Consider the following 21,787-nt stretch of genomic DNA (forward strand, 5'->3'; position numbering starts at 1 on the left):
TAAAATAAATGCACTGCCTCCTTGGTGTGCAGATCTTAAAATGTATATTCATTGTGAATATTCTGAAACCTGACTGGCTGGATGTGCCCTGAGGACTGGGTTGAGAAGCACTGGTTTAGACAACTTGTATTTACAAAGTATTACAAAATAGTTATTTGCCCTGACCTATCTTTAAAGAGGAAGGGGAAAAAAAACTGGTTGCCTTGGAAACTTAGGACGAGTATGGTTTTTCTATCCTTGAGAGAGTAATAGAGATCCCTGTAAAGAAATCATCTTAATTTCTCTTTTTCTGAATGACCTTCAGTCCTTTTCAGTATATGTTAATGAACTTCTTCAAGAAAGAGAAACATAAGACATTAGCTGGCTGTTAAAACTGTAAATTAAACTAGAAAACAAAATGTTTCTACTACACAGTCATCAGCATTCTTCAAAATCATATGGGATAAGATGCCAACACTGGGTGTTTCTGTAAGATTGTGGAAAATCTTAGAAAGTTGCTTTCCTGTAGTAGAGGTTATATTTAGACAGCAGGATAATTCAAACACACAAATGGATGACATTTTTTAGTAGCACCTTTCAGCTGCACTCATGTGGGCTCTCTCAGAGCTCGTAGAAAGCGTCCAGGTTTTTCTAAGAATGCACAGGACTTCCCGCTTATCCACTGCCCTGTGAGCCTCCTCAGGTCTATAGAGCTTAGGAGTCAATTCCCTGGAGCAGTGGATGGGTACAAGTATCTGATATATTATGCTGTCTTTAGAGAAACTCTTTCAAATAAACAAAGATGCTTTCTTCATCAACAAGAATGATGAAGCACCACACAGGTGAGGAATCACATTGTTGTTCTATTTTAAACTCTTTGTTAGATCCTTAATGCAGTGGGGATCATTTTAAAGTGAAGTAGGGGAGTAGACAGTTTCATTGAATAGTACTTACAGAACTGATGTCCAAAGCACTGTCTCTCCAAGTAGTATGAATTAAAAATGTGACTAGAAGACCATGTTGCCACTCTGTAGATCTCTTCAGTGAAATGTGAGCAGAGGTGAGCAATTGAAGTTCACACAGCTCTGGTTTGATGAACTTAGCTCTTCACTTGTCATATCATAGCAGTGCAATATACATTTGGCTATCCGGTTTGATAAAGTTCTCTTAGTCACTGCTAACCCTAATCTGTTAGGGTCAAATGAACTGAAAAGCTGATTGGTGATGATGATGTGTTCTTTTTAGCAGAGCCATCATGAATTTAGTGAAGGTAAGTCAACTTAACCAGTCTCATAGGGGTCGATATTCAGTGCCAGGTCCTGTCCAGGCTTCAGCTTAAATATCTGGGTTTGTGGAGCTGGCTCCAATATTCAGCACTTAATTGGCTATGGATTACTTCCCAACTTTTATACAGTCCCATTTATGCAGTTAACCTTGCCGGTTTAGTGCTGAATACTGGCACAACTGCACTTTCAGAACACCCTCAAAATAGCCAGTTTGTAGTTAGGCACTAACTTTTTAATTTCAGTGGCGCTAGCCAGTTAAGTGCCACTGAAAATTAACGATTAACCCTCAAAGGTGATTTAACCAGCCAGGAGCCATTTTTGACCTCTTAAATCATGTTGAATATTGACACCTTAGATATTTTTTGAATGTGTTAATAAACATTAGAACATAAGAATAGCCATGCTGGGTCAGACCAGTGGTCCATCTTGCCCAGTATCCTGTTCCTAACAGGAACTTGTCCAAATCCAGATACACTAACTGCTGTTACCACATCCTCTGACGAGTTCCAGAGCAACTATTCACTGAGTGAAAAAATATTTCCTCCTATTTGTTTTAAAACTATTTCCATGTACCTTCATCTAGAGTCCCCTAGTCTTTGTACGTTTGGAAAGAGTAAAAAATCGATTCACTTCTACTCATTCTACACCACTCAGAATTTTGTAGATCTCAATCATATTTTCCCTCAGCCAACTCTTTTCCAGGATGAAGTGCCCTAACCTCTTTAGCCTTTCCTCATATGAGAGGAGTTCCATCTCCTTTATCATTTTGGTCGCTCTTCTTTGAACCTTTTCTAATTCTGCTATATCTCTTTTGAGATACAACAACCAGAATTGCACACAGTACTGAAGGTGAGATAGCACAATGGAGTGATACGGAGGCATTATAATATTCCTTGTCTTATTTTCCTTCCTTTTCCTAATAATTCCTAGCATCTGTTTATTTTCTGGTCAGACGATTTCAGAGTATTGTCTTTGATGACACCTAAATCTTTTTCTTGGGTGCTGACTCCTAAGGTGGATCCTAGCATCAAGTAACTATGATTTGGCTTATTCTTCCCAATGTTGTCACTTTGCATTTGTCCACATTAAATGTAATCTTCCATTCAGATGCCCGTTCTTCCAATTTCCTAAGGTCTTTCTGCAATTTTTCACATTCTGCATGTGTTTTAACAACTTTTAATAGTTTTGTATTATCTGCAAATTTAATCACCTCACTTGTACCAGTCCCCAGTACAGATCCCTGGGACACTCCACTATTCACCTTCCTCCACTGAGAAAATTGTTTTTCATGGTTTTCAGTATCACCTTTACGCTGATGACTCCTAGATCTACCTCTCCACACCAGAAATTTCAGCAGGAATCCAGCCCCAAATATCAGCCTGTCTTTCTGACACTTCTGCCTGGATGTCTCATCACCATCTGAAACTAAACATGGCCAACACTGAGCTTCCTATCTTTTCCCCTAAACCAACCTCTCCTCTTCCCCCATTCTCTATTTCTGTGGATAACACCCTCATTCTCCTTGTCTCATCAGCTCATAACCTTAGGGTTATCTTTCACTGCTTGCTTGCTTGCTCTCTCTCTCTCTGCACATATCCAACAGACTGCTAAAACCTGTCCTTTCCTCTCTGAGCATACTACCAAAACCCTTATCCACACTCTTATCACCTCTCACTTAGACTATTGCAACTTGCTTCTCACAGATCTCCCACTAAGCCATCTCTCTTCCCTTCAATCTGTTCAAAATTCTGCAGCACGACTTATATTCTGCCAGTGTCGCTAAGCTCATATTAGCCCTCTCCTCAAGTCACTTCATCGGCTCCCTATCCATTTACGCATACAGTTCAAACTCCTTTTATTGACTTACAAGTGCATTCACTCTGCAGCTCCTCAGTACCTCTCCACTCTTATCTCTCCCTACACTCCTCCCCGGGAACTCCGTTCATTGGGTAAATCTCTCTTATCTGTATCCTTTTTCTTTTGTTACATTTATACCCTGCGCTTTCCCACTCATGGCAGGCTCAATGCGGTTTACATGGGGCAATGGAGGGTTAAGTGACTTGGCCAGAGTCACAAGGAGCTGAGTCACAAGGAGCTGCCTGTGCCTGAAGTGGGAATCGAACTCAGTTCCTCAGTTCCCCAGGACCAAAGTCCACCACCCTAACCACTGGGCCACTCCTCCACTCTAAACTCTTATTGACTTAGGAACTGCCAACTTCAGACGCTGTTCCTTTTATCTTGTTGCACCATATGCCTGGAATAGATTTCCTGAGCCAGTATGTCAAGCTTTGTCTCTGGCCGTCTTCAAATCTAGGCTAAAAGCTCACCTTTTTGATGCTGCTTTTACTCCTAACCCCTATTCACTTGTACAGTACCCATGTCTGTTTTATCAGTTCCTCCGTAGTAATTCTCTTATCCCTTATTTGTCCTGTTTGTCTGTCCTGATTAGATTGTAAGCTCTCTCGAGCAGAGACTGTCTCTTCGTGTTCAAGTGTATAGCACTGCGTACGTCTGGTAGTGCTATAGAAATGATAAGTAGTGATAGTAGAAGTAGTGAAGCTTGTTCAGTTGCTTATTGTTACCTGCAGTGAACTTTGTAGTGTTTTGCGGGATAATAATAACAATCTGTTTTTATTTATACCATGTGGTATGTGCCAAGTTCAACTACTTAGAGTTCACAGTTCAATTGTTTTCCTCAGATTTCTAATTTTTGATCCCTAGTTCTGTATTTGGTGAGGGACTGTCTGTTTTGGGTGTGACCAAGGTGTGGTATTTCTGTTTGCATGTAGTTTCTGTGTAGAACTCTGCAACCTTCCACTTATTCTGTTTTACTGGTAGTAGGTGTATTGTTCTAAGGTGCAATGTAATATATTTGTACAGAGTGAGGGCAAAAAAAAAAAAGTAACCCCCCTAGAAGTTTTTGAGGTTTTCTGAGCAACTGGTTGGAATTTCAACATGAAATTTTACAGTTTTATTGTTACTGTCTACGTTTATATGCCAAGTGGAATGAGATTGTCTTTAAACACACTGAAGTTACAGGTTTTTCAGCATTATCATAATATTTGCACTATAAAACAACCATTACTTGAAAAAAACCCTTGGGGTACTACTACTACTACTACTATTTAACATTTCTAAAGCGCTACCAGGGTTACGCAGTGCTGTACAATCTAACAAAGAAGGACAGTCCCTGCTCAAAGGAGCTTACAATCTAAAGGACAAAAAAAGTGCAGTCAATCAAATTGGGGGCAGTCTAGATTTCCTGGATAGAGGTACAATGGTTAGGTGCCGAAAGCGACATTGAAGAGGTGGGCTTTGAGCAAGGATTTGAAGATGGGCAGGGAGGGGGCTTGGCGTATGGGCTCAGGGAGTTTATTCCAAGCATAGGGTGAGGTGAAGCAGAAAGGGCGGAGCCTGGAGTTGGCGGTGGTGGAGAAGGGTACTGAGAGGAGGGATTTGTCCTGTGAGCGGAGGTTAAGGGTAGGAGCGTAAGGGGAGATGAGGGTAGAGAGGTAATGAGGGGCTGCAGATTGAGTGAATTTGTAGGTTAGTAGGAGAAGCTTGAACTGTATGCGGTATTTGATCTGAAGCCAGTGAAGTGACTTGAGGAGAGGGGTGATATGAGCATATCGGTCTAGGCGGAACATAAGATGGGCAGCAGAGTTCTGAACGGATTGAAGGGGGGATAGATGGTTAAGTGGGAGGCCAGTGAGGAGTAGGTTGCAGTAGTCAAGGCGAGAGATGATGAGAGAGTGGATGAGAGTTCGGGTGGTATGCTCGGAGAAGAAGGGGCGAATTTTGCTGATGTTATAGAGAAAGAAGCGACAGGTCTTGGCTGTCTGCTGGATATGGGCAGAGAAGGAGAGGGAGGAGTCGAAGATGACTCCGCGGTTGCGGGCAGATGAGACGGGGAGGATGAGGGTGTTGTCGACTGAAATAGAGAGTGGAGGGAGAGGAGAAGTGGGTTTGGGTGGAAAGACAATGAGCTCGGTCTTGGCCATGTTCAGTTTCAGGTGGTGGTTGGACATCCATGCAGCAATGTTGGATAAGCAGGCTGATACTTTGGCCTGGGTTTCTGCAATGATTTCTGGTGTGGAGAGGTAAATCTGGGTGTCGTCAGCATAAAGATGGTATTGGAAACCATGAGATGAGATCAGCGAGCCCAGGGAAGAGGTGTAGATTGAAAAAAGAAGGGGTCCAAGGACAGATCCCTGAGGAACTCCAACAGAGAGCGGGATGGGGGTGGAGGAAGATCCATGAGAATGTACTCTGAAGGTATGGTGGGAGAGATAAGAGGAGAACCAGGAGAGGACAGAGCCCTGGAACCCAAATGAGGATAGTGCAGCAAGAAGTAAATTATGATTGACAGTGTCAAAAACGGCAAATAGGTCGAGGAGGATGAGGATGGAGTAGTGACCTTTGGATTTGGCAAGGAACAGGTCATTACAGACTTTAGTGAGTGCCGTTTCTGTCAAGTGTAGAGGGCAAAAACCGGATTGAAGCGGATCGAGGAGAGAAAATCAAGGCAGCTTACTGTTAATGATGCTACGGTAATGTAGACTTTTGTCTGGGGAGCAATGTTGGAGGTTTATCACAAGCTTCACCCAAAGCCACAAACAATTGCTGAACTCAAGGAAGCTCTGCAGATGATGTGGGACAGCCTACCACAGGGACCAATCAACAGGATTGTAGAATTTCCCAAAATGACTGAAGGCCTGTGTTAAAGCTGAGGGTAGACACTTTGAACATCAAAGTGACTGTGAAATTCTGGCATATTGTTAATTGTCAATCAAATACGAGATATCTACATATGCAAAGATATGTGTTAAACGGAGGAAAAAGCCTCAAACGAACCGCTATGGCACTCCTTTGTTAATAAATCAACTTTAGGGAGGCCTGCAGACTCATCACTGGCAAAAAATTTCCTGGCTAATTAATTATAGCTCTTCAAATCACTTTTTAAGTACTTTTGAAAAACTTAGCTTTCCAGCTGTCCAGTTGTTCGTTGAGACTCTATCAACTATGAAAAACAGGTGTAAGGATGTTATAATGCCGTTGTATCGCTCCATGGTGCGACCGCACCTTGAGTATTGTATTCAATTCTGGTCACCGCATCTCAAGAAAGATATAGTAGAATTGGAAAAGGTGCAGCGAAGGGCGACTAAAATGATAGTGGGGATGGGACGACTTCCCTATGAAGAAAGACTAAGGAGGCTAGGGCTTTTCAGTTTGGAGAAGAGACGGCTGAGAGGAGACATGATAGAGGCATATAAAATAATGAGTGGAGTGGAACAGGTGGATGTGAAGCGTCTGTTCACGCTTTCCAAAAATATTAGGACTAGGGGGCATGCGATGAAACTACAGTGTAGTAAATTTAAAACAAATTGGAGAAACATTTTCTTCACCCAACGCATAATTAAACTCTGGAATTCATTGCCAGAGAACGTGGTGAAGGCAGTTAGCTTGGCAGAGATTAAAAAAATGGGTTAGATGGTTTCCTAAAGGACAAGTCCATAAACCACTACTAAATGGATTTGGGAAAAATCCACAATCCCAGGAATAACATGTATAGAATGTTTGTACGTTTGAGAAGCTTGCCAGGTGCCCTTGGCCTGGATTGGCCACTGTCGTGGACAGGATGCTGGGCTCGATGGACTCTTGGTCTTTTCCCAGTGTGGCATTACTTATGTACTTATGCCTAAACAAGTATGGAAAATTTCTTGTTGAAATTCAAAGCGGTTGCTGAGAAAATGGCAAAAACTCTAGGGGATTACTTTTTTTTTTTGCCTCATTCTATAGTTCTGCCTATTCACAGGTAGGGAAATTATGATAGGAATGGTAGGTTTGCTACATGTATGTTGAGTTAGGATTTTTTTCAGGTTTGTATTGTTTTACAGTGTGCCTGGTAGTGGAGAGATTTATGTTGCTATGAGAATCATAATTTATTTTGTGTGTGTGAGAACTTCCTTTGAGAAATGTGCTTGTTCTGATCTGCACCTGTTGGGGGAGATAAAGAGTTTCTGTGGATGCAGAGCATGTTTACATTTAATTTATAAGAACTGGCATACTGTGTCAGACCAAAGGGCCGAAAGAGTTATGTATGCAGTGTGTCAAGTATATAAGCATATCCCATCAGGTGTATCCTGACTGAGAGAATGTTGAGAACCAGTGGATTATATAGTTACAGACAGATAACTGTCTAGCAGTAGAACTCACAATTTTTATGCATTTATATAGTTCTACAATCTGTTTGCAGACATATAGACATAAAAGAGACAGTCCTGCTTAATAAAGCTTATAGTCCTGTCAACAGATGGACAATGAGGACAGACAGAGATTGAGAACAGATGGACAGTAAAGAAAATACATGGATCCTAAAATGTAGTTACAACGTTAGGCTAGCATTCCTTCTCTTTCATCATGTTCCCTTTTAGCCAATTGCAAGTGGCTAGGTCACAGTGGAATCTGTAATGGAATCTATAGTACCACAGATACTTTCTTTTAACAAAATTCCTTTGCAGGTTTTCTGTGAATCTGAAGTGGTTTACATATATAAGAAATTATTGTTTCTAGCTGCAACCATTAGGGAAATGAAGCTTGCATTGACATTTCTGGCATACTTAAGTGTCACAAATACATCTGATTTTCTGAATATGTATATGGCTGCACAGAGCTGGATACAGGAAGTGTCTAGTCTTTATGCATAGATCTGCAAGTGGTGTATCTAACATATTTGGTAATAAGGTGTATTTTCTGAAACGCACTGGAAAAAAATGTGGTAAGATAAGAAAAGTACAACAAAGGTTGATAGTTAAACTGGTCAGTGAAATCAGCAACCAAGTCAAAAGTTAGTCACTCAGACATCAGAAAAGCTAATAATCTGGACTTTTTCACAGTAACTATGTTTGTGCCCCCGTATACATCTCCCGATCCAGCTTCACACTCTTGATTAGACGTTAGCCGAGAGAATATTGAGAAGTTGATCGCAAAGACGCTCCAGTACAACTATATGAACCATCTTTAAGAAACGAAAATAAAGATTGCTGCATTAGATGATGTAAATATAAGAAGTGAGCTTTGCTATGGTAAAAAGACTCTTGATGCAGGCCTGATAGGCCGAAACACTGCTGTGTCAAGTCTCACTCACCTTCTTATTGCAATTTTTAACCTTTTCTGTTTTAATTATTTTTTGTTTAACGACCAATACATTTGTTTTTACTGTATTTACATTTGAAGCGTTGTCCTCTCGAATTTTTGAGTCATCTTTGCTGTTTTGTTGTCATTTGATTTTTGCGAAGACTGGTTTCTTCTGTTTTTTTGCATCGACCCATAAACATCCAGCCATATCCTGGGTCTTGCTTTCTTCTAAATGCTTCACTGATAATAAGGAAGAAAGCATCAGTCACCCTCCCTTTCTTGGATAGACCATTCTCTTGTCCCTCCAGCTGTCCATTCCTACCGCTATTCCTCCACCGAAGCCATTCTATATAAATTTTCCAAGAAACTACATGATACAGATTTTGGAGAAAGAGAAGCAGTAGCCTAATGGTTAGTGCAGCAGACTTTGATCCTGGGGAACTGGGTTGGATTCCCACTGCAGCTTCTTGTGACTCTGGGCAAGTCCCTCCATTGCCCCAGGTACAAAATAAGAACCTATATAGAGTATGTTAACTGCTTTGATTGTAACCACAGAAAGACAGTAGGTCAAGTTCCATTCCTTTCCCCTATCCCTTATAAGGAATTATCAGGTCTTCCCCCAGACTTCCCTAATCTCACCTTAGTTGATCAGGTTTCTTATTGGAATAGTACCTTGTCCTCCCTTTGAAAGAATAAAGGGTCCTTTCAAAAAGACAAGTTCACAAAGAGCAAGAAGTAGAAAAACAATTCTTTGGTTTAATTATACATGTGAAAGGAACTCCAGGCTTCCTAGAGAGATAAAATACAGTACATGGTCTGAAAGAACTTACTACTATGCATTGATTCAGACACATGAGACTATCCCAAACAACTTTTCAATGCAGTTGTAAAAATCAGTGTTCCCTTTTAGTTTATGATAAGGAGTCAAGTTTTCCCATCTACTGATGTTTTTGCATATTCATTTCTCTAATCTTAGAAAGGAATTCTTTCTGCATGTTGTTTCTATGACTTCTGCTTTGCCTCTGCCAGCCCTGAGATCATCCATACGCCATGATAACTTGCCCAGCTTCTTCCCCAAGCCACTTTCTCACATAGGTTAGAGAAGATTTTACAATCTATAAAGGCATTCACCACAGTTGCTGATCCCTTCACCTCCAATTTTGTGAGAAATAATGGTGGGTTTAATAACATCCTGTCATTTGTCAATATGAGTCTCGCTCATGGTCTGATTTTGGAGAGCTGAAAAGAGGTCACAATCTGCATACTAATTAATAGGTTTTCCTTGGATCCTTCAACTGTCTTTCATTTCTTGCCAGTCTCCAATGTGCCATTTATTTATAACATTTATGAAAATTTGTCCTGAGGGAGGACAGTTATCTGATTTTGAATAAAATGTCTGTCATTTGTCTAGGCAATGAGGCTTTCATCTAGTTTATATGGTACTAAGACAGCCCTAGTCACCTTGGTGAATGAGATCCGAACCAATCTGGATTCTAGTAAAGATGCCATTGTTGTCACCCTGGATTTGAGTGCCATTTTTGATCTGTTTGATCTCTTGCTTCTTTTGCTTCATTTGTCAGAACCTGACCTTGCGGTACTGTCCTCTGTTTGGTTTATATCCTTTCTTTCGAATAGGGCCTTTTGGGTGCATTGGGATTCATTGACCTCAGACACTCATCTCCTTTGTAGCATTCCTCAAGATTCCACCCAGACCCCATTCTTGTTCAACTCCTTTTTGGTTAAACTTACCACTCTTTCACAGGGCTTCAGGATGAGTGGATACTATTACACTGAAGAGCAAACTTGTAGCATATACTGACCCTGGAAGCAAGATCTTGGATATCCATAATTACTTCCTAGATGCAGTAGTCTTCTGACTGGAACCGAATAAGTTAAAACTGATCCCAGAAAAATCTGAAGCCATATGGCTTGTTAAGAGAAATTCTTCTACTCTCTAGCTATAAAGTCAGTGGAATGGCAGCCTTTTGCAAGAAGATGTCACTACTCTCTGAGTCCATCTTGACACCTCTTTCACGCTTAATCCACACGTTACAGCCATAGTCATATATTCCTTCCTTGCCTTGAGGAAAGTCCATTCTGTTAGATATTTGGGGGTGAGGAAGGGCCTTGAGCTCCTACTCCATCACTAGTCCTAAACTGTCTGGACTACTGCAGTACCCTTTTTAATAGTTTAAAAGGCATAGTACTAAAAGTAGTGGCCTAGTGGTTAGGGTGGTGGACTTTGGTCCTGGGGAACTAAGGAACTGAGTTTGATTCCCACTTCAGGTACAGGCAGCTCCTTGTGACTCTGGGCAAGTCACTTAACCCTCCATTGCCCCAGGTACAAATAAGTACCTGTATACAATATGTAAGCCACATTGAGCCTGTCATGAGTGGGAACGTGCGGGGTACAAATGTAACAAAACAAAAAAAAAGGAACATAAGTATTGCCATACTGGAATGGACCAAAGATTCATCAAGCCCAGTATCCTGTTTCCAACAGTAGCTAATCCAGGTCACAAGTACCTGGCAAGATTCCAGAACAGTGAAACAGATTTTATGCTGCTGCTTCTAGAAATAAGCAGTGGATTTTCTTTGAGGAAATTATTCAAACCGTTTTTAAACCCTGCAAACATATTGAGTGAAGAAATATTTTCTCCAATTTGTTTTAAATTTACTACTCAGTAGCTTCATTGTGTGCTCCCCTGGTCCTTGTATTTTTGGATAGAGTAAATGAGTGACTCACATCTACCTGTTCCACTCCACTCAGTATTTTATAAACCTCTATCATATTTCCCCTCAGCCATCTCTTCTCCAAGCTGAAGAACCCTAGCCGCTTTAGCCTTTTCTCATGGGGAAAGTCATCCCATCCCCTCTATCATTTTCGTCGCCCTTCTCTGTACCTTTTCTAATTCTACTATATCTTTTTTGAGATGCGGTGACCAAAATTGCACACAGTACTCAAGATGTAATCCTGATGCCTTTGCTGTTTCAGTTATATGTTGGTGTCTGATTCTCTTCTCTTTTTTCTTTACTCCTTTATTCCTTGATTTCACCCAATAGTTATATTTTTATTATGTACACCGGCTAGATGTTAATGAATGAAAGGCGGGCTATGAAATTAATAGCATATGTTTATAAAAGAGCTTTGCAGGAAGAGGTAGGGGCATAGTTGAAAGGAAAGGGCAGTGTTTCAATTAAAGAAGAGAATATAATGAAATGAGCAGAAGTGAGGAGTAGCACAAAGTGGTTTTCTCTAATACATCTTAATGACCTTGTCACTAGCTTAACTGTCTTACAGCACATCATCATAAACATTATTTGGTTAGTATGCAAAGGGATCACTGATGATCAAATGGGTAGAGTTTGGCAATTGAAGGCAACACTGTTATTACTACAAAATCTAAAACAAAAACAAGACCTTGAAAAAGATCCACTTGTCATCTTGTGCATTTACAGTGTGGGATTACTCTTTTCAGCATAATCCCAGCTTTTTAAGTTGAACTATTGTACATAATAGACAAAGTACTTTCCTAAATGCTGTGTAGTATCATCATATATTGTGACTTCTAAAACCCTGGATGAGTGAGAACTATAAAAGTGTACAACCATCAGCAAACATATTTAGTTTACCTATATAGGAATATCTAGAAAGCCATCAGTGGTATTGATTTTGATCCGACAAAAATCAGCTTCTAAAATGAAATAAACTGGTTAAAATGAGAAGCGTTACATAAGATAGTACTTGGTAAACAGTAGTAATGTTTCACCTGTTCTATGTAAAGAGTTAAATGTACCTACCCATTTAATTTTATATTGTGACCTCGTGCACTAGTGATTCTTTTTCTCCTCTGTGTTGTGTTCGGCACTATTATTAATGCAGGAAAATCAGTAACATTAGTCATCTTAAAAGGGTTATTACTCAAGATGATTTAAATTGTGAAAATGTCAGTGTTGCTTGCATGCGCCCTGCTAGAGATGCAGTGATTTACAGTCTCTGACACCATTCTGCTACTGAGAAGGACCAGAAAAAGTAATGGCTTATATTTTATACTGATCAGAATTCAGAACATGATATTGGCTATAACACATCTTAAATGTCCTTAGATTTGCCAGGTTTCATGCGTCAACCTTAAGATATACAGTAAGACTAGATACAAATTTGTAGCTCCCAATGCATTGAGATAAAGAGGCTTATCAAGGGCAAAGAAGTGCTTTAACGAGAGAGGATTGTTTTACGATTATCTACAGATTGCTTTCATTTCTGTATAAGAAAATGACTAAGGGGCAATTCTGTAAGCTAGGCACCGAAGTTTACACGCACTACATACATTAATGTTTAGAATGCTAGTGCTTTCATGTGTATGTGCACACATACCCGTGTAAGTGCCAGCAGGGCGCCAAAGCTCCATTCTGTAAATATCTGCTTAACATAGGGGCCCTTTTACAAAAGCACAGTGGGCCTAGCGCCGGCTTGCTTCATGGTGATTTGGCTCTACCACTGGGCTGTCAGGGGAGCCCAGCAGTTTTTCTGGCTCTAGGAAATAGTTTTCTATTTTCTACCATTGCCAGGCTACTGCTGGAGCCCTTATCACCTCCTAAATAGGAGTTGGTAAGGGCTGTCCCAGTAAATGGCTATGTTCCAATGCTTTTGCTTAGCGCACAGCCATTTGCTCCCCCTTTACAGAAAAAAAGCCTTTTACCCTGATGGTAAAAGGTAGCCTTGGCACGTGGCAAACCCACGAGCCAATGCCACCGCATGGCCCCTTTTACCGCCATGTGGTAAAAGGAGCTCTTAATGTATGTTTGCAAAGGGAGTGTACACAGAGGCAGAAGATAGGGGTGACTCCCACTTACACAGATAACTTAAGGGCTCTTTTACTAAGGTGCGCCTAAAAGTGGCCTGCGCCAGTGTAGGCGCGTGTTTTGGATGCGAGCAGGTCATTTTTTTCAGCTTGCTTGGAAAAAAAGGCTTTTTTTGTGGCTGAAAATGGACGTGCAGCAAAATTAAAACTTAAGCGCACGTCCATTTTCAGCCTGAGGCCTTACCGCCACTCATTGGCTTAGCAGTAAGGTCTCATGTGCTAATCGGGCAGTAAGCGGCCAGCGCGCGTAAACTGCCAATTACCGCAGTAGAATATAGAAAATATTTTCTACCGTGTGTTTTGGACGCGGGTCAAAAATTGAATTACTGCCCGGGGGCCCGCGGTAACCGGATGATAGTTCCAATTTGGCGCGTGTTGGACGCGCATGGGCACCTATGCACCTTTGTAAAAGGGCCCCTTACAGAATACTATAAGTGACATGCGTCCCTACCATATTTAGGCACCCACATTTATGCCACCTCTAATGCTAGTGTAACTGCAGCTTTTAAGTAGTAGGCATGCCAAATCCAGGTTACATTAGTATTCGTTAATGAAACCTAAGAATAGGTTCCTACCACCCACCCTCGGGCACCTAGTTGTAGAATTGCCCTAAGTATAGAGGTAGGTCCCACTTTGAGTACCAGAAGATGTGTCCAAATATTCACTTCTCTATATTTAGCTTGTAAAGCAGTGATCAGGTTTTGAGAAAACAGAATAATGTATGTTTTTCTTTTTTTTTTCTGTTCTTTTTTGGTAAAAGAAATCAAATGTGAAAATGTATCACTGAGCTATACAGTTATGATTTATAATTCCAGAATTGCACCTAAATTCACCAGTAGAACTAACCAGTTTAAGGATTGTACACAAAGAACTCATAATAGCGGAATATTTTCATCAGTGTTGTCTTATAATAGGCCTACTCACGAAAATCTTTTGGCTAAGGAGGAAGTAAAGAGACTGGCTAAAATCAGAAAATTTGTTTTGTCCCAGTGATGCTTTATTTTTGCTTTATATTATATTTGCTCTTTTGTGATAATGGTTTGTCTTCATTTTATCTCACTTTGCAGCCTGTTTGCTAAGCATGTTACTTGTTAACGTAGCAACAAATGCATACAAACAGTTAACATGGCACTTTAGCAGTTAATGTGTGCTAAATCTCTGTTATCTGCCTAGTGTGGAAGGTGGCAGGGAATTTGCCTTACAGCTAATGTGGAAGTAGCTTCCATGCAATAATTGAGCCCTGCAGATAAATAAGCTCAGTTAATGCCACCTGGATAGGTTCAGCTAACTGCATCATGTTATCTGCTATTCACTTAACATATTATGAAGAACTTTTCTCTGCATTTACCCGATAGTACAATGGTAGGAATTCCACTAACAGCTTCAAGGCTTTGCAAGTACCATTAACCCATTGCAACTGCAAAGTCTTGCTAGTTTGGGGCCCACCAATGCAGAACTACCACCGGGCTACCACAGGAGCCTAGCGGTAGTTCCCACCCCTAGCGCGCCCCATTTCTGGCACTACAAAAATGTTATATTTTTTTAACCGGCAGTAATTGAGCAGCACCGGGTTAGCATGGGAGCACCTACCGCCATCTCAATGGGTGGCGGTAAGGGCTTCCCACCGAAATGACTAGTGCAGGCCCCCTTTTACTGCAGCTTATTAAAAGGACCCCCTTAGTAAATAGGGCCCCCCTGGTATTTAAGATTCAGTTCTTTTCTACCAAGAACTGATGGTTCAGAATCAGCAAGGTCTCTTTTTATTCAGCTTGATATCCCACTCCTCTCTAACAAATCAGCTGCTTGCACTAAAAATATCACTACATAAAATAAGGTATGCAAACATACATCAATATAATATCAATAAATAGTTGGAGACTATAAATTTACATCAGCCAGTTTCTGATCATGTAAAATGCTGGATAGAGAGTAGGGGTGGATCAATGGTCTCCTGGTGCAATCAAAAAATGAGTTTATCTGAGTACATCTTTCTGTGAGCACACTTCTTGATGAATTTTTATTTAGACCTCTGTACATTAATAAATTGTTTTCATCTTTTATCCTCTGGAGTTCTCATTTTTTGATTATACCAGAAGACTATTGGCCCACCTCTACTTTCTTTGTATATAGTTGACGTATCCCGTAGAGGCTTTCTCTTCACCTTTTTTTTCTTTCATGTACAATGCTGTACATGATTAAACCTTTAGACATATGATTCAGACATTTTTTGTGAAAAATAGTGTTAGAGAAAGATACAGACATACCCACTTTATCATGTATAAGACAGCTGAAAATCATAAACTCATCTTTTGAACAATAATGAAACTAAAAATGATTGGGAAAGCTGAATTCTCCGAGGACAAGCAGGCTGCTTGTTCTCACTGATGGGTTGACGTCCTCGGCAGCCCCCTCCATCGGAAAATTTACTAGCAAAGGCCTTTGCTAGTCCTCGCGCGCCCATGCGCACCGCGCATGCGCGGCCGTCTTCCCGCCCGAAACCGGCTCGAGCCGGCCAGTCTTCTTTTGTCCGCACTCGGTACGGTTGTGTTACGCCGTTCGTGCCCAGAGAGTCGACCTCGCGCGTCCTTTTCGACGTGTTTTTGTCCTTTTTTTTCCTTGAAAAAGTTCGGGAAGCGCTCCGGTAGTGTTCCGGAAGACCCTTTCGGGTTTTCTGCCCTTCCCGTATTTCTCAGTTTTTGCCCCGTAAGTTTTCTTTCGTTGTCGGGGTAGGCCTCTTTTGGCCTCGGTCGAGATTTTTCTCCCTCTAAATTTTGGTGCTTCAATTTTCGCCATTTCGGCTTTTGACTTCGCCGGCGTGATTTTTCCGCCCATGACATCGAAGCCTTCCAGCGGCTTCAAGAAGTGCACCCAGTGCGCCCGGGTAATCTCGCTCACTGATAGGCACTCTGCGTGTCTTCAGTGTCTAGGGGCCCAGCACCGCCCTCAGAACTGCAGTCTGTGTTCCCCCCCCCCCCCCCCCCCGGGATCGACCCTCTTCGGTCTCGGCCCCGAGGAAGCGACGGATGGATTCTACGTCCTCCTCGTCGGTGCCGGGGAGCTCCGGTGACATGCTTCGGAAGAAGTCGAAGAAGCATCGACACCGGTCTCCTCCCCATGTCGGCACCGAGAGCTCTGGGTCGCCGAGGGATTCGGCACCCAGCAGGCATCAGCACCAAGAGGACCGCTCACCCTCTGTTCAGGAGGTGTCGATGCGCTCCACTCTGGACAGCCCGGAACAGCCTCCTCGCCCGGAACAGGTTCTGACGTCGACGCCTGCATCGGCCTCTCAGCCTTTCTCTGCAGCTGCTCTAAACGAGAGCCTCCGGGCCGTTCTCCCAGAGATTCTGGGAGAGCTGTTGCGCCCTACCCCTCCGGTACCGGCGGTGCTTGCGTCTCCGGTACCGTCGAGCGTGGCGCCGGCTGGCCCATCGCCCAGGTTGAGGTCCCCGACGTCGGTACCGCGTGCGGTGCCGACCGCGGCCACCTCCCAGGAAGGCTCCCCGACTACGTCGGCGGAGGGAGCTTCGCCGATGCGGGCGAGGGAGTCTACCTCTCGACGCCCCCACCGTGGACGGGGTTCCACCGAGTCGAGCAGGGCGAGGTTGCAGACACAGGTTCGTGAACTTGTGTCTGACACCGAGGGTGAGGCCTCGTGGGAGGAAGAGGAGGACCCCAGATATTTCTCTGACGAGGAGTCTGAGGGTCTTCCTTCTGATCCCACTCCCTCTCCTGAGAGACAGCTTTCTCCTCCCGAGAGTCTGTCTTTTGCTTCCTTTGTCCGGGAGATGTCTACGGCCATCCCCTTCCCGGTGGTTGTGGAGGACGAGCCCAGGGCTGAAATGTTTGAGCTCCTGGACTATCCTTCTCCACCTAAGGAAGCGTCCACTGTTCCCTTGCACCATGTCCTGAAAAAGACATTGCTTGCGAACTGGACCAAGCCACTAAGTAATCCCCACATTCCCAAGAAGATTGAGTCCCAGTACCGGATCCATGGGGACCCAGAGCTGATGCGCACTCAGTTGCCTCATGACTCTGGAGTTGTGGATCTGGCCCTAAAGAAGGCTAAGAGTTCTAGGGAGCATGCTTCGGCGCCCCCGGGCAAAGACCCTAGAACCTTAGACTCCTTTGGGAGGAAGGCCTACCATTCTTCTATGCTCGTGGCCAAGATCCAGTCTTACCAGCTCTACACGAGCATACACATGCGGAACAATGTGCGGCAGTTGGCGGGCTTGGTTGATGCTCTTCCCCCTGAGCAAGCCAAGCCTTTTCAGGAGGTGGTCAGGCAGCTGAAGGCGTGCAGAAAATTCCTGGCCAGAGGAGTTTATGACACTTTTGATGTTGCGTCCAGGGCCGCTGCTCAAGGTGTGGTGATGCGCAGGCTCTCATGGCTGCGTGCCGCCGACCTGGAGAATAGACTCCAGCAGCGGATTGCGGACTCGCCTTGCCGTGCGGACAACATTTTTGGAGAAAAAAGTCGAGCAGGTGGTAGAGTCTCTCCACCAGCGGGACACCGCATTCGACAAGTTCTCCCGCCGGCAGCCTTCAGCTACAGGTAGACGATTTTTCGGGGGAAGGAAGACTGGTCCCTATGCTTCTGGTAAGCGTAGGTACAATCCTCCTTCCCGACAGCCTGCGGCCCAGGCTAAGCCCCAGCGCGCTCGCTCTCGTCAGCAGCGTGCGCCTCAGCAAGGCCCCGCGGCTCCCCAGCAAAAGCAAGGGGCGAGCTTTTGACTGGCTCCAGCAGAGCATAGCCGACATCCAAGTGTCAGTGCCGGGCGACCTGCCGGTCGGGGGGAGGTTGAAAGCTTTTCACCAAAGGTGGCCTCTCATAACCTCCGATCAGTGGGTTCTCCAAATAGTCCGGCAGGGATACACCCTCAATTTGGCATCAAAACCTCCAAATTGTCCACCGGGGGCTCAGTCTTACAGCTTCCAACACAAGCAGGTACTTGTAGAGGAACTCTCCGCCCTTCTCAGCGCCAATGCGGTCGAGCCCGTGCCATCCGGGCAAGAAGGGCTGGGATTCTATTCCATGTACTTCCTTGTGGAAAAGAAAACAGGGGGGATGCGTCCCATCCTAGACCTAAGGGCCCTGAACAAATATCTCGTAAAAGAAAAGTTCAGGATGCTTTCCCTGGGCACCCTTCTCCCCATGATTCAGCAAAACGATTGGCTATGCTCTCTGGACTTGAAGGATGCCTACACACACATCCCGATACTGCCAGCTCACAGACAGTATCTGCGATTTCAGTTGGGCGCACGCCACTTCCAGTACTGTGTGCTACCCTTTGGGCTCGCCTCTGCGCCCAGGGTGTTCACAAAGTGCCTAGCTGTGGTAGCAGCGGCACTTCGCAGGCTGGGGGTGCACGTGTTCCCATATCTCGACGATTGGCTGGTGAAGAACACATCCGAGGCAGGAGCCCTGCAGTCCATGCAGATGACTATTCGCCTCCTGGAGCTACTGGGGTTTGTGATAAATTACCCAAAGTCTCATCTTCTCCCAGTGCAGAAACTCGAATTCATAGGAGCCCTGCTGGATTCTCGGACGGCTCGCGCCTATCTCCCAGAGGCGAGAGCCAACAACTTGTTGTCCCTCGTCTCGCGGGTGCGTGCGTCCCAGCAGATCACAGCTCGGCAGATGTTGAGATTGCTGGGCCACATGGCCTCCACAGTTCATGTGACTCCCATGGCCCGCCTTCATATGAGATCTGCTCAATGGACCCTAGCCTCCCAGTGGTATCAGGCCGCTGGGGGTCTAGAGGACGTGATCCACCTGTCCACGAGTTTTCTCAAATCCCTGTATTGGTGGACGATTTGCTCCAATTTGACTCTGGGACGTCCCTTCCAAATTCCTCAGCCACAAAAAGTGCTGACCACGGATGCGTCTCTCCTGGGATGGGGAGCTCATGTCGATGGGCTTCACACCCAAGGAAGTTGGTCCCTCCAAGAACGCGATCTACAGATCAATCTTCTGGAGTTGCGAGCGATCTGGAACGCTCTGAAGGCTTTCAGAGATCGGCTGTCCCACCAAATTATCCAAATTCAGACAGACAACCAGGTTGCCATGTACTATGTCAACAAGCAGGGGGGCACCGGATCTCGCCCCCTGTGTCAGGAAGCCGTCAGCATGTGGCTCTGGGCTCGCCGTCAAGGCATGGTGCTCCAAGCCACATATCTGGCTGGCGTAAACATCAGTCTGGCCGACAGACTGAGCAGGATTATGCAACCTCACGAGTGGTCGCTCAACTCCCGAGTGGTGCGACACATCTTCCAAGCGTGGGGCACCCCCTTGGTGGATCTCTTCGCATCTCGAGCGAACCACAAAGTCCCTCAGTTCTGTTCCAGGCTTCAGGCCTCCGGCAGACTAGCATCGGATGCCTTTCTCCTGGATTGGGGGGAGGGCCTGTTGTATGCTTATCCTCCCATCCCTCTGGTGGGGAAGACTTTGTTGAAACTCAAGCAAGACCGAGGCACCATGATTCTGATTGCTCCTTTTTGGCCGCGTCAGATCTGGTTCCCCCTTCTTCTGGAGTTATCCTCCGAAGAACCGTGGAGATTGGAGTGTTTTCCGACCCTCATCACACAGGACGAAGGGGCGCTTCTGCATCCCAACCTCCAGTCTCTGGCTCTCACGGCCTGGATGTTGAGGGCGTAGACTTTGCCTCTTTGGGTCTGTCAGAGGGTGTCTCCCGCATCTTGCTTGCTTCCAGGAAAGACTCCACTAAGAGAAGTTACTTCTTCCAAGAGGCCCTCACTGGATGCCCACCGGAAGGGTGGAAGGCCAGATTTTAGGACTCAGGCTGTAAAAATACCAGCTAGGTTTAAAAATCTATGACTGGCTGAGCAAGGACTTGCTTTTCCTGCAAGTTAATATGCGTTCTAGTTTAAGATCTATCCACTGGAATAGTGGTGGGCCAAGCTACATAGCTTTGTACAGCTGAAAAGCACTGACTAGGACAGCCTTTAGTTGTTCGCTTCATGAGAGGTTTGCTTTTGTCAAAGCCCCCTGTCAAGCCTCCTACAGTGTCATGGGATCTCAATGTCGTTCTCACCCAGCTGATGAAACCTCCTTTTGAGCCACTGAATTCCTGCCATCTGAAGTACTTGACCTGGAAGGTCATTTTCTTGGTGGCAGTTACTTCAGCTCGTAGAGTCAGTGAGCTTCAGGCCCTGGTAGCCCAGGCCCCTTACACCAAATTTCATCATAACAGAGTAGTCCTCCGCACTCACCCTAAGTTCTTGCCAAAGGTCGTGTCGGAGTTCCATCTGAACCAGTCAATTGTCTTGCCAACATTCTTTCCCCGTCCTCATTCCTGCCCTGCTGAACGTCAGCTGCATACATTGGACTGCAAGAGAGCATTGGCCTTCTATCTGGAGCGGACACAGCCCCACAGACAGTCCGCCCAATTGTTTGTTTCTTTTGATCCCAATAGGAGGGAAGTGGCTGTAGGGAAACGCACCATATCCAATTGGCTAGCAGATTGCATTTCCTTCACTTACGCCCAGGCGGGGCTGGCTCTTGAGGGTCATGTCACGGCTCATAATGTTAGAGCCATGGCTGCGTCGGTAGCCCACTTGAAGTCAGCCTCTATTGAAGAAATTTGCAAAGCTGCGACGTGGTCATCTGTCCACACATTCACATCTCATTACTGCCTGCAGCAGGATACCCGACGCGACAGTCGGTTCGGGCAGTCAGTTCTTCAGAACCTGTTTGGGCTTTAGGATCCAACTCCACCCCCCGAGGGCCCTGTTTGTTCTGTTCCAGGCTGCACTCTCAGTTAGTTGGTAAATTTTTTAGGTCAATCTCAGTTATGTCCTCGCCGTTGCGAGGCCCAATTGACCATGGTTGTTGTTTTGAGTGAGCCTGGGGGCTAGGGATACCCCATCAGTGAGAACAAGCAGCCTGCTTGTCCTCGGAGAAAGCGAATGCTACATACCTGTAGAAGGTATTCTCCGAGGACAGCAGGCTGATTGTTCTCACAAACCCGCCCGCCTCCCCTTTGGAGTTGAGTCTTCCCTTGAAGTGTATTGTCTTGCTACATACTGGACTGGCCGGCTCGAGCCAGTTTCGGGTGGGAAGACGGCCGCGCATGCGCGGTGCGCATGGGCGCGCGAGGACTAGCAAAGGCCTTTGCTAGTAAACTTTCCGATGGAGGGGGCTGCCGAGGACGTCAACCCATCAGTGAGAACAATCAGCCTGCTGTCCTCGGAGAATACCTTCTACAGGTATGTAGCATTCGCTTTGTATGATTATGAGATTGTGTCACTATCCTTCTTGCAATATTGTGTTTAAAATATGACAGTAATAGCAATGCAAATATACTTCTGGCATCCAGAAAAAAAAAGATGCATAGCTGAATTTAATGAGAATTGAGTGAAATAGTTTGTGTTGAATAGTCTCTCTGAAGCGTAGGTACAGATTCATTAAGGGGGTTTTTTTCCCACAGACACAAAATGGGGTGAAAACCCGTAGTAAATCAGGCCCTTAGTGTAGCTGTCAAAGGGAAAATGCTGCTTTTT

General features: G+C 44.6%; 1 protein-coding gene across 3 annotated transcripts in view; it reads left to right on the forward strand.

Annotated features, from left to right (window-relative positions):
- Positions 1-21,787, forward strand: part of WDR7 (WD repeat domain 7) — a 754,216-nt gene that overhangs the window by 727,858 nt on the left and 4,571 nt on the right. The window lies entirely within an intron of this gene.

The sequence above is a fragment of the Microcaecilia unicolor genome, chromosome 2, assembly GCF_901765095.1.
Source record: "Microcaecilia unicolor chromosome 2, aMicUni1.1, whole genome shotgun sequence".
Lineage (NCBI taxonomy): Eukaryota > Metazoa > Chordata > Amphibia > Gymnophiona > Siphonopidae > Microcaecilia > Microcaecilia unicolor.